Source organism: Jatropha curcas, chromosome 7 (genome assembly GCF_041381405.1).
Source record: "Jatropha curcas cultivar XTBG-Jc1 chromosome 7, XTBG_Jcur_1.0, whole genome shotgun sequence".
Lineage (NCBI taxonomy): Eukaryota > Viridiplantae > Streptophyta > Magnoliopsida > Malpighiales > Euphorbiaceae > Jatropha > Jatropha curcas.
Window position 1 is genome coordinate 18,131,139 of NC_143157.1, and position 14,033 is coordinate 18,145,171.

General features: G+C 33.3%; 1 long non-coding RNA gene across 1 annotated transcript; it reads right to left on the minus strand.

The window, feature by feature from the left end:
• Nucleotides 1-666: 666 nt before the first annotated feature.
• LOC149494840 (uncharacterized) lies at nt 667-3,819 on the minus strand. Its single transcript, XR_016321571.1, has 3 exons — nt 3,466-3,819; nt 2,294-2,407; nt 667-1,024 (listed from the first exon to the last, which is right to left on the minus strand). It is a non-coding gene; the product is annotated as an uncharacterized LOC149494840 (long non-coding RNA).
• Between the last annotated feature and the right edge of the window lie 10,214 nt (nt 3,820-14,033).

Sequence of the window (14,033 nt, forward strand, 5' to 3'; positions counted from 1 at the left end):
ACACTATCATTTGACTGAATGAATAGGAGGTCAACCGAAGAGCAATGACTAATGAGAATTAGATGTTGTTCCCAAAACGTTCAACTGCAACACACAAGCTGCATTGATTTTAAGGAGAACATTCTTCTGGCTTCACATAAACTAGGTCACCTACACAGAACTATCACATGACCTGTAACATACAAGGCCTAGATGTGAAGCCATATATGAACAGAAAATGAAAAGCCAATGGCTGATCAAAGCCTAAGGGTGTGTTTCATTGCTATTTGAGTTACTATTGAGGGAAAAAAAATCATTGTTGAAAATATTAATTAGAGGTCATTAAAGTTTTTGAAGTTGAATTTCATATATGCTAGTCATGAAAGCTACAAAGGCAAAACTTCAAAATTGCTTTTCCTTAATATCCAAAATGATTATTTTTTGGAAAAGCAATTTAACCACAATTGTAAACAGGCTTTAAACCTCTAAAAACAAATACTTTTCTTACAACTCACAAAAGAGTGTAACGCTGGATAAACTAAAAATAGCAATCACACTAACATAACAACAGCAAAGAGAGAAACAACCAATAGAAAACCATTAAGTTCCTTAAAGAGCTCAACATTTCCATTGTAATCAAACTTTGCACACTGAAATGTCTCAAAAAAAAAAAAAATGCACATATCATCAGCAAGCTACTCCTGATCAGATAGACAACTTTTTATTCAATTATGGATATTCTTACATGTATCAGAAAAATTAACATAATTATCGTTCCCAAAACGTCCAAATGCAACATATATGCATAAATGGTTGCATTGGTTTCAAGGAGAACATTGTTTTAGCTTCACTTAACATGGTTACAAACCAAAGTTGCAACCTAACTTGCACAAAAATCGGACGTGAAGCCATATGTGAGAGTGAAAAAAAAGATACACATTTACACCGCGAAAGCAGCCCATGAAAGGCAACAATAGGCAGAAAAAGAAATGGGGAAAATTTGCCTGCAATCATACTTGGAATTTCTTCACCACCTTCAGATTACCTAAGGATTCCATACGTTAAACCATTTATAATCCTCTAAAAAACCAGGCTTTTCCTCATTTCAGGGTAAAAAATAAAAAGTTATCCACTTATTGTTTTTGTTAAAATAATTCCAAGGTGGTGAAATTTTCATGGTGGCAATCAACACCATCAAGTGCTCTCTCAGAAATTAATAAAAAAAAAAGCATATTTATTAAAAACAAAAATGACACTTGTAGTGTCAACTAGTGAAACTGTTTATTTTGTCGTGTTTTATCGTTGTTTATTTTTTTCTATTTACCACAAATTAATAGTTTGATCATTGTTTTAATGTTTTATAACTTGCATTGCTTTATATATAAATGTACTATTGTAAAAAAGATATTATAGAAGATAAATTGAAACCATGAGAAAAAAATAAAAAAACATAGGGATAAATTAATTTTTATTATTAACTTTCATAATGTGTAGCAAAAAGAAACGATAAGTATAGATTTTTTTTCTTTCGGCATTTACAGTCGAAAATATTCTCGGACCAGTTAACGCTGGGCAATTTAAGGCTGCCCCCTATGTCAGCCAAATACATTAAGAAATACTATTTCTAATATTCCTTGATGTTCCCTAAGGGAATCAAATCCTATTTGATAAAGCAGGAAAGCTCCACCCTTATCGACTAGTCTAATCTTGTAGGGCTGGATGTAGTACCATTTTTTTTTTTTTTAAATATTGGCATATATTTGTATTAGTAAATTATTTATCTACCTTGGATGTAGGCCCACCCCTATCCAATTGTTTAGTAAAGGTGCGCCACTGAACTTGCCAAAATAAGAGACCAGTGTAGAAAATGCAAAAAAGCTACTCAACTAGTACTCCTATGTAATGAGACAATATATATATACACAGACACACACACATATACACACACACACAGGGCTTAATCAATTTAGATTTTAAGTTGATTGTGTTGACTGCCACCATGGTACACTTCACCAGCTTCTGAGAATTATTTTGCTAAAATGATAAAATGGAAAATTTTTTTATTTTTTAACACTAAAATGGGGAAAAGCTGTTAAAACCAATTCTATTGATAGATTTAGAAGTAAACTCAAATGAATATTTTATTTTGGCACTTACCCAGAATATAGCAAATAACAAAAATTGATCAACCCATAAATTCTATCAAGAGAAAATTTAACTACAGGATAGAAAAAGATAATAAATGAAATGGGAGAAAAAAGGAAAAAAAAGAAAAAGAAAAAGAAAATAAGGCAATTAAAGGAAGATTGCAAACCTATCTCGCACTTGTAGTTGATCAATTGTTGCGGCCATACGCATCTTGTCCTCTTCAGGTATTCCTTCAAGTCCTTGTAGAATGTTCTTGTCCATGCCTAATTAAACCAAGTTTCTTTTTTCGAAAATAAAGAAAGAAAAAAAAAGTTTTGTTTCGGTTAGTCTCATAACAGCTAGGAAACAACTTGGGTTAATCAAGAGCATTCAAAGAAACTTGAACTTATATGCTTGAGAATTTTTAAAGGATTTAAATGAAACAATTTTTAGATATTTAAGAACAATTAATTATGTCAGAAGGATCCCCAACGAACTTAAGAAAGATATTTTTGAAGTTTTAAATAATTTTAAATTTTGAAACAAAATAGTCCCAATTTTACGTAAGCTGACTAATGGCTTTTATTATCCCAAATACTACGAAATTAGAGATTCGCATGCCCACTTCTCTACTTGATGAGAGAAATGAAACAGTTCTATAAAAAATTTGGCAGAATTTAGACTAAAAAATGACTTCAAAAAGATGTAATAATCACTATTCACCACTTGAATTAAAGTTCTCACAGAAATTTGGAAAGGTTTAAACATTCCATTGACACTTCCCAATGTTATATATAATCAACCCAAAATGGACAATATACATCTCAACAATCTCAAATGCACAACCCCAGCCTTATCTCTTCCTCCAATTAAAACATACAAGCACATATGGAAGAACAAACACACATTTTGCAAGCTAAATAAGCAGATAGTGTACAACCACTAAGTTCACATCTCAGTTATTGTCCTTATCGAGCTTAAGATTATACAAACATCAAATTCTCATTGCACAAGCCTTAAAAAGAAAAGCATTACAATTTGATATCAGTACATATATAGATCAATTCAACCTATGGTTCATGAAAAATCAATTCAAAAGATATAAGTGACTCACCAGCGAAAACGGGAGTTAGCTATCTAACAAGCTAATAAAATACGAACCTTTAAAACCAAATAGCTTATATTAAGAACAACTACAATCCTCATTATGATTGGTAATTTTTCATCAACAAAACCATGAACATATAATCATATATTAGCGACATTTCCACTGATTTCTCAACCAACATCCAAATGCATTTATAATTTTAATATCTAAATCTTAATGAAGGAACGTCATTTACAAATGCAAGAACTTACCCCGACAGAGCTTGTTTAAAGGCTATGTCGGTGGTGGTGTTAGCACGCTGCTCCTGCTTCAGCGGATGCTGTGGTTTGCAGTTGTTGACCGGAACTCGGCAACTGTAGGAAATGCTCGGTCGGAATTTCTTTCTTCCAATTTGTCTTTCTCCGCTCGACTGTTTTGGGTCAGGTGGGCTGCTGAAGTAGAAAAACCTAACCTGAAACAAGGGTTTTCATGATCTGACGGTTAAAATAAAAACCTAATATGGACGGGTGAGATTAAGATGTTTTGCCGTTGCGTTTCCTCTTTTTTTTTTTTTTTGCAATCCCAAGGTTTGATGAAATTATTTAAATAATCTCCAAATTCTAAACAAATATTCAGAACTTCCCTGGCAATTGCATCCATCAATTTAAGTAGTTCATTCATCCAATTTGTGAGGTTTTTCCCATTAACTCTTAAAGAAAGGACTGTTAGAGACGAGAAAAGACTTTCTAAATTGCTACGGTACCCTTAATGAGCTACTAAGTCCTTTGAATATCTCCTGTATCTCTTCCAATTTCCTTTTATCTCAATAATTTCCCAGTAAAACACAAATATAAAACTTTAATTTTTTTTTTTACTTAAATAAATAAAAATCATAGATTTTTACCCACTATTTCCAATTCCCATTTCCCAATCACAGCAGAAGATCATAACTTTGCTTCACAAGTATAAAGATTGCTTTGCTTGGAGCTATCATGAGATGCCTGGCTTAAAGAGAAGTTTGGTGGAGCATAGTTACCTATCAAACCTGACTTTAAGCAGCAGCATCAACCACCAAGGAGAATGTCAGAAGAAGTAATCTTGAAAGTTAAGGAAGAGATAGAAAAGCTCCTCAAGGCAGGATTCGTCCGTCCTACTAGGTACAGTCAGTGGTCGTCAAACATTGTATGTAATATCCCTTCCCAGTTCACCCGTTAACCCGAATGAACCGAACCGAGACGCTACAAACTGGTTGACTCTATGTACTGTTATGCTGATATCATAATGTATGTTGAATAGTATATCATGCTGATGTTGTTTACATTAGTAATGTACTCAATATCTACAAGACATATACTAGTTTTCAAAATGAAATGGGCCCAACTGTGTGCCCTGTACATGCCATGATAAGGATAAACAGAATCAAAATATCAAAATGAGTAGCTACCCTAAAAACTGGGTCTTCCAAATATGAACTGCAGCAGTTGTAAGATAACTCTCTACGGTCCAGTCCCAAAACCTATGAGTTAAACAAGTAACTCGCTGAGTAATAAAACTCAGTGGATATTGTTGGCTCAAGGGTCAATTTCTAATCTAGGATTTTGATGATTAAAACAAAACAAATAAATTTAAATTATATTATTTGTGCTAATATTATTTTATGCAGAATTCTTATGCAAAGAAATCGTACAAGGCAAGTCCTACAAAATCCATAGTGTGTGAAGATAATTCGAAGAACCTAGTGGTTAGGATACTTTGTAGGATAGAGAGAAAATTCATCTATAAGCACATAAACTAATTTTTCTCTCATTCAAAATATTTTTTGGAAATTAGTTTCTTCAAAATAATTTCTATCGTAAAAGATTCTGTTTTCGAAAATATGCTTTGAGAATCGAAATGATTTAATTACCTAAAACTAAAGAGATTTTCTCTCTAAATGATTTTGGTAATAAATCATACACTTTCCCTTTCGGAAATATCTTTTGAAGATCTAAAGAATTTCAACTTATACTCTTACCTAAAACGAAGGTAGATTGTATCTTTTTGTTTTTAGTAAGTAGTATCTTATTTGAAAAATATTTTCCAAATAAAAGTGCTTTCGAAAATCTTTTTGCTTAAAGGAAAGTAAAATCGTATTTTATTCTCTTACCAAAATGATAAGATAAAATTTCGGTAACCAAGATTTTCGTATCTTCTAAATAAGGAAAGCAAATATTCTGATTTCAAAATAAAATATCCACTTTCCAAAAACAAGAGACACGAAGCTCTCTATATAAAGGAGTGTTTCACTCTTGGAACGTGGAGGAAGTAAGAGTTTTCGTTTTAAGAGTTTTTGAATTGATCACATCCTTTATCTCTCAAAACTTACTCTCTACCCCCATTTTTCTTTTCATCTTTACACTTCACGTTTTTATCTTTAAAGAGAAAAGAATTTTGTTAACTACTTTTGAAAAACGGTTTTGTGTTCTAAACGATTTTCTAATCTGATAAACTGTTTTTCTTATGCTTATATGTGCATTTCTTTCTGTCTATTTAGATTTTGTAATCTATAGTAGACAGGTTTTTATTTGATAAACATTTGTGTAATAGCTTAGGTGAGAAGCTATTGTGAAAGAGGTTATCAAGCGACCTTCTCCTTATGTGAGATTCTAATGTCTTGAATTGAGTTTCTGTACTCTGCTAAAAATAGAAAGGGTTGAGGTTAACTAGAACCTTTGGAAAATCTAGTGGGATAAAGGGTAGATCTAGGTGTTGATCTATTGCCTTGTACTGTTGGTTTGTCTCTTACCCTTGAAAAGAGATAACATAGTTGAGGATCTCAAGAAGAGTCTTGGGGAGTGGATGTAGGCGAGTTAGTGCCGAACCACTATAAATCACTGTGTTGATCTTTTCTAATTCCTAAAGTTTTGCTTGATACTGCTTTACTTACACTTTTGTTTATATTTTAGAAATGCTAAAGTTGTAAATGTTTTGATGTTCTAAGACTGGAATAAGTCTTATCTTCTCTGAATATTAGAACTCTGAAATTCTGATAAGTGAATATACCAAGTTCTAAACAGTTATTCTATTTATAGTATATTTCACTACTTGGGTTTCTAATCTGTTTTCTAAACCTGGTTAAGGCTCTGTGAAGCAGTTCTAATTTCAATAACTGTCTCTTACATAGTCTTATATGATTTTCTAAACTTTATGAGGAAGTTCTAAATACAATAGCTTTCCGTCATAAAGAAGTTCTAATATTGAATAAGACAATGTGAAGCATTTCTAATTAATAGCTGCACTTTGCATAGTCTTTCTATTCTTTATAAATAGAACATTGTGAGGAAGTTTTAATCCATATTCTATTCTCACAAGTTCTTTGTTTTTCCGCTGCACTTAGAATTCTATATTTTGTTTTAAAATTCTAAAATTTATATATGTTTTTGGAAAACCCAATTCACCCCCCCTCTTGGGTTGTGCCATACATATACGGGACCCACAATCTAGTATCAGAGCCTTGGCTCTTGACTTACCGAAGCTTAACCGCTTAAGAGATAAGATCCCATGGCAATCCCACTTCCTCTTACTTCTTTAGAAGGACAATCTGTTTCTAGACCTCCTTTGTTCAATGGTTCTAATTACTCTTATTGGAAAACTAGAATGGAGAATTTCATGAAGTCAGTTGATATAAACTGCTGGAGAAATGTTATCATTGGTCCTCGTATTCCCATGAAAGTTGTAGGAGATGAGATTGTTAGAAAAACAGAAGAAGAATATACAGATACTGATTGGAATGACATTGCTATAAATGCAAAAGCTATTAATATTCTTCATTGTGCTTTAGATGCAACAGAATACAACAAAGTGTCTGGATGTAAATCGGCGACAGAGGTATGGGAAAAACTTAAAGTCACCTATGCGGGTACAGATAGAGTAAAGAAATCCATAATAAATATCCTTTGGAGAGAATATGAAATGTTTAGTATGAAAGAAGGAGAAACTATTGTAGAGTTAAATTCTAGATTTACTAATATAGTTAATCCTTTGAGAACTCTCGGTAAGGAAATTTCAGAAGATGAGCTTGTTAAGAAAATCCTTAAAATTCTACCTAGAAAATGGGATTCTATAGGAACTGTCATGACTCCCGTCACTTATGATTATCTTATAGGAGCTCCTGTTTCAGAAGAAATGAAATCTTCTTTGACTATAGAAGATAAGAAAAAGAAAGGACTGGCTTTAAGAGTAGATTCTAGTGAAGAAAGTTCTTCTGATCTTGATAGTGATGATTTAACACTTGTTGCTAAAAGATTGAAAAAGTTCTATAGAAAGAGCGGAAGGCCACAGAAAAAGTTTAACAAAAAGAACTTTCCACCCAAGAATAGTAACTTACTTAAGAAAGAACCTTCTGAAGTGGTTTGTTATGAATGCAACAAACCTGGACATATCAAGCCTAATTGTCCTAAATTGAAAAAGAAGTCAACGAAAGAGAAACTGAAGCAGGCCTTTGTAGCTGCTTGGAGTGATTCAGATGATTCTAATTCTGGAAGCCACAGTGATCAAGAAGAAATTACTAATATCTGTCTAATGGCTACTATCGATTCTGACTCCAAAGAAATCAGTACTCTGACTTCAACACAGGAAGCTGAAATCAACGAAACAAATGCAATGGTCCAGAAGCATGAAGATAGCACTGTAAGTATTTTTGAACCTGAATCAGAAAATGATCTTTTAAATACTTACAATAATCTTTGCAATGAGTTTGAAAAGCTTGTTAGAAAGCATAAATTTCTAAAGAAAGATTTCAGAAAGTTAAAATCTGAAAGTAATCATTTAAAAGACGCTTTTTATTAAGAAGTTACATGCAATGATCTTATTATAGAAATCAAAGATCTTAAAAATTGTAATAATCGATTTTCTGAAAATCTGACACATCTTGAAGAAAAGTGTAAAAATCTGAATTTTGAAAATGAATCTTTGAAAATTGAGATTAGAATTCTAAAATCAATTTCAGAATCGTTTTCTAAAGAGAAGACAAGTTCTAGCTATGATAGCATTTCTAAACTGAATCGTGTTTCTAATAAGAAAAATGTTGTTTCTAATGTTGTGACTTTAGAATATCAAAGTTTCAACAAAAAGAAAAATCATAGTGCACCTGTTACCACTAACCCTCCGAGACCCAATATGAGTTGGGTACCTAAATCTGCTTGATCTTTTCAGGTGTGCCTAAGGAGCGAGCTGAAAACAGAGATGTGGTATATGGACAGCGCTTGCTCTAGGCATATGACTGGTGATAGAAAGAAGTTCACCAGATTAGAAAAGAAAAAGGGAGGTACAGTAAGCTTTGGAGACAAAGCAAAAGGTAAAATCATTGGTATTGGTGTGGTAGGTTCTAATCCTTCAATAGAAGATGTATGTTTAGTAGAAGGATTACACTATAACTTGTTAAGTGTAAGTCAGATTTGTGATAAAAATAGAAGAGTGATCTTTGAACCTTCTTATTGTGAAGTTCAGAACATGCATGATAATAAAACCTTATTCGTTGGAAAAAGGTTTGGAAATATATACCTAGTAGATCTCTCTGATATGTATAACCAGGATATATGTTTAGTGTCTGTTGATAATTCTAGTTGGTTATGGCATAGAAGACTTGGACATGCAAGCATGCACCTTATTTCTAAACTTTCTAAGAAAGATTTGGTTCGTGGTTTACCAAAGTTGAAATTTGGAAAAGATCACATTTGTGATGCTTGTCAAATGGGCAAACAAACCAGAACATCTTTTAAATCCAAGGGCATGGTTTCTACTTCTAGACCTTTAGAATTACTACATCTTGATCTATTTGGTCCAATTACTCCTTCTAGTCTTGGAGGAAAATTCTATGCATTTTTTATTATAGATGATTACTCTAGATTCACCTGGACACTCTTCTTTAGAAATAAGGATGAGTCATATGACATGTTTGTTCATCTTTGCAAGAGAATACAAAATGAGAAAGGATACAACATCACGGCAATTAGAAGTGATCATGGATGAGAATTTGAAAATCAGAAATTCGATACTTTTTGCAATGAGTTAGGAATCTTCCATAACTTCTCAGCACCTAGAACACTTCAACAAAATGGAGTGGTGGAACGCAAGAATAGAACACTTCAAGAAATGGCCAGAACCATGCTAAGTGATTCTAAACTACCAAAGTATTTCTGGGCAGAAGCAGTTAACACTGCCTGTTATATTCTAAACAGGGCTTTGGTAAGATCTAAACTTAAAAAGACTCCATATGAGCTATACAAAGGTAGAAAACCAAATATTGGGTTTTTTCACATTTTTGGGTGCAAATGCTTTATTCTAGATAACAAGAAAAATCATCTTGCTAAGTTTGATGCTAAATCTTATGAAGGTATTTTTCTAGGATATTCTAGTAATAGTAAAGCATATAGAGTATTTAATAAAAAGACTCTAGTTGTAGAAGAATCTATTCATGTTGTGTTTGATGAAACTGACTCTACTTTTAGAACATTAGAAAGTGATGATGCTGGAGATTCTAATCATGAAAAGCAGAATGAGCAATCAGAACAACTAGAACAGCCAGAAAGTGATCAGAACATCAATAGTCAGGCTGAACCAGAAGTAGAACATGAAGATCAGAATATAGTTGTAAGTCAAATACCAGAAACAAAAAATGAAGATTCTCAATTACCAAAAGAATGGCGATTTCATAAGTATCATCCTCAGGAAGACATTATGGATAATCCCTCAGAAAGGATGATGACTAGAGCTCAACTTAGAAGGTAGTTTGGTAATGTTGCTTTCATTTCTCAATTAGAACCTAAAAATTTATAAGATGCTCAAAATGATGAAAGTTGGATTCTTGCTATGCAAGAAGAGCTGAATCAATTTGAGATAAACCAAGTTTGGAAACTTGTTTCTAGACCTAAAAACCATTCTTTTATTGGAACAAAATGGGTGTTTAGAAATAAGCTTGATGAACAAGGTAACGTTGTGAGAAATAAATCAAGATTAGTGGCTCAAGGGTACAACCAAGAAGAAGGCATCGATTTTGATGAGACCTTTGCCCTGGTTGCTAGACTTGAGGCCATTAGAATGCTTTGTGCATTTGCATGTTTCAAAAACTTCATGTTGTATCAAATGGATGTGAAAAGTGCTTTTCTAAATGGTTTTCTAAATGAAGAAGTGTATGTAGAACAACCTCCTGGCTTTGAAATTTTTGATAAACCTAATCATGTTTACAAACTTACTAAAGCTCTTTATGGTTTAAAGCAAGCTCCTAGAGCTTGGTATGAAAGATTGAGTAAGTTTCTATTAGAAAATGGTTTTTCAAGAGGAAAGGTTGATACAACACTATTTATTAAAAATAAAGCACATGGTATTCTAGTTGTACAAATTTATGTTGGTGACATAATCTTTGGTTTCACTAATGATCTTCTTTGTAAGGAATTTTCTAAGATTATGCAGGGTGAGTTCGAAATGAGTATGATGGGAGAATTAAACTTCTTCCTTGGACTTCAAATCAAACAATGTGAAAATGCAATTTTCATTAATCAAGAAAAGTATACTAGAGAATTGTTGAAACGATTCAAAATGGAAAAAGCCAAGGTATGTAGTACACCAATGAGTCTATCGTCAAAATTAGAAAAAGATGAAAAAGGCAAGGACGTGGATATCAAGTTGTTTAGAAGTATGATTGGTTCTTTGCTATATCTAACGGCAAGCAGACCAGACATACACTTTAGTGTTTGTCTATGTGCTAGATTTCAATCGTGTCCCAAAGAGTCTCATTTAATTGCTGTAAAAAGAATATTAAGATATCTTTGTGGAACTTCTAATCTGGGTCTGTGGTATTCTAAAGATGATACATTTGATCTTGTTGGGTATAGTGATTCTGATTTTGCAGGAAGCAGAATAGATAGAAAAAGCACACGTCTAGGACTTGTCAATTTCTGGGTAGCGCCCTTGTATCATGGTTTAGCAAAAAACAAACATCTGTTGCTCTTTCTACTGCAGAAGCTGAATATGTTGCTGCTGGAAGTTGTGTTGCACAAGTTCTATGGATCAAACAACAGTTGGCAGACTATGGACTGAAATTAGAAACAGTGCCAATCAAGTGCGACAACATAAGCACCATCAATTTATCTAAGAATCCAGTTCAGTATTCTAGAACCAAGCATATAGAACTCAGACATCACTTCATACGTGATCATGTACAAAAAGGTGATATAGTAATTGAGTTCATTCCTACAGAAAAGCAATTGGCAAATATCTTTACAAAACCTTTGAATGAAAGTCAATTCTGCTCAATTAGAAGAGAACTTGGTATGTTAGTTCTAAACTCGTAACCTTAGAACTCTGTAAGTATGTTCTAAATTGCTTTCTATATTCTAAAATACAAGACTTGCTATGTTCTAATTTTTGTTCTGTGTGAAAATTGATTTTTGTCTAAAAAGATACGCATATTGTCCTAATATGACTTTCTAATGTCACTATCAGAATCTTGCTTTAGACTAAATCCAAAAACAGTTAATTTATTGTGTGTGTTTGTTTTTATTATGTTTTCGTGTCTTTAGTGCTTTGGCGGTTTTATTGTTTTATTTCCTTTATTTATTTTATTCCTTTTTATCCTATTTGTCGTTTTGAATTCCTTTTAAAAATTGTTCTTTATTTTTCTTCCGCCACTTAAGTGTTCTCATTAACTGCTTTGTATTCCCTCTCGCGCTCTCTCACAAACAAAATCCTAAGCTGCTATGTGTTTCAAAAATCTCAACAATGGCCGAATCTAGTTCCACTTCCTCATCCGACTCTCTAACTAAGCAAGAACTTTAACTCCTGAAAAAACTTTCGAAGAAGTATGAGCAAAAAGAGTCGAAACAGAAAAAGCAAGAAGAGGAACTAGAGAAAGCAAAAATCGAAACTGCTACTTCAAAGAAACAAGCAGTTAGGGCACGCGACAAAGCAATGAGTTTGATTTCAAGGAACTCTTTGAGTTTCAAGGCTGGATGAGTTTTATGTCTCTGAACAGACTATGTTATGAAAGTGTGGTTAAAGAGTTCTACGGTTCTCTTAAAGTGAGTGGAATAGAGTCGATCTCTGTTAAGCTTAAGGGTGAGACCAAAGCGTTGTCTTACGCTGATTTGGGAAAGATTTTTGATGTGCCAAATATTGGGTCTAGGGTGACAAAGATCAAGGATGTTTCTAGGGTTAGTGATTATAAAAAGGAAGAGTTTGTGAAGAAGATTGTAAGAAAGGGTTCTGCAGACAAACAGGGTACAATAGAATGCTCAAATCTGACAGACAGTATGAAATGGCCGTACAAACTTATTGTACATTACATTTATCCCAAAAGTGCCTCACTCACATATGTGAACCAAGTTGAGCTGTGCATAATGTGGCACATAGTTGAGAAGAAACCCCTCAATCTATGTCATATTATTTTTGATAAGATGCAGAACAACCTTAAAAAGTTGCCCTACGGAATGATTCTTACACCAGTGTTTGAGTTTTTAGATGTTGATTTAAATGAGAATGATGGTCATAGTGTTTCAAGATTGGACAGCGGGTCATTAAAGATGAAAGATGAAGAAGGAGGAGAAGAGAAGGAGAAAGAAGAGAAGGAGAAAGAAGAGAAAGAAAAAGAAGGGAAAGGAAAAGAAGAAACTGAAAAAGAAAAGAAAGGGAAAACAGAAGTTGGAAAAGTAAAGAAAGAAAAAGAAAGAGTGGAGAAAGAAAAGGAAAGAAAAGAAGAGACTGAGAAGAATAAGAAGAAAGAAGACAAAGGAAAAGCAAAGTTAGGAGAAGCAGAAGAAGAAGAAAACAAGACAGAAGAGAAAATAGAAGAAGAAGAGAAGAAGTCAGAAGATAAAGCAGAAGAAGAAGAAAAGAAGTTAGAAGAAGAAGCAGGAGAAGAAGAAAGATTAGAAGAAGAAAGGAAAGAGGAGACATAAAAAGAGAGTGCTGCTGAGAAAGAAGAAGAATTAGAAAAAGAAAAGGAGACAGAAAAGAAGAAGGAGTCTGAAAAGATGGAAAAAGGAAAGAAAGTAGAGGAAGTCAATGATGCGGAGACAGAAAAGCTAGAAATAAGCGATGAAGAGAAATCTACTGAGGTTAAAACAGAGAAAGAATCTGAGATGCTATCAGCTTAAAGGAGTAGGGAAGCTATGCTAGGAAGGCTAGAGAGAGAGCTATGCTAGGAAAGCTGGAGAGAGAGCTAATAGAAGAACACAACAAGGAACTTGATGAGGCAATACAACATTGCACGACTGTGATTGGAAAGAATCAGTCTCTCATTGAGACCTTAGAAAGAAAGAAAGATATAAATGCAATGAAATTAGCTACTCTAAAAGTGAAAGGAACACCCTACATCCCTTCCTCAGAGAAACCAAAGAAGGTAAAGCACACTGCAGGCAAGCATAGGACTCATGGAAGAAAGCCTCCACTTCACCCATCTTCTAAAAGTCCAGAAAGTTCTTCTGAAACTACTCCAGCTCAGAATTTGAGGAGTTCTAAGAGACTTAGAATTGATTCTAAGCCTCTCTAATTTGTTTTTATATGTTCTGAACAATATATATTTTGCTTTATCTCTGTGGGTTATATCGTTGGAATTCTGTTTAATTTCTTTTTATTTTGCTCTGATCTTGTCTAACCCTTTTGTATGATGACAAAAAGGGGGAGAACGCGGGTATTTTGATGGTACTTTGAATATTTTGGTACGTACTTGGTAACCAAAGTACTTATATTAGTGTTTATTGTTTTCTAATCTGTGTGTTTATTGCTTTCTATATGGTGAGCAATATTTTCTATATGATAAGCTGAGTATTTTTAGAACTTAGATTCTTAATCTAACGACTGTTCT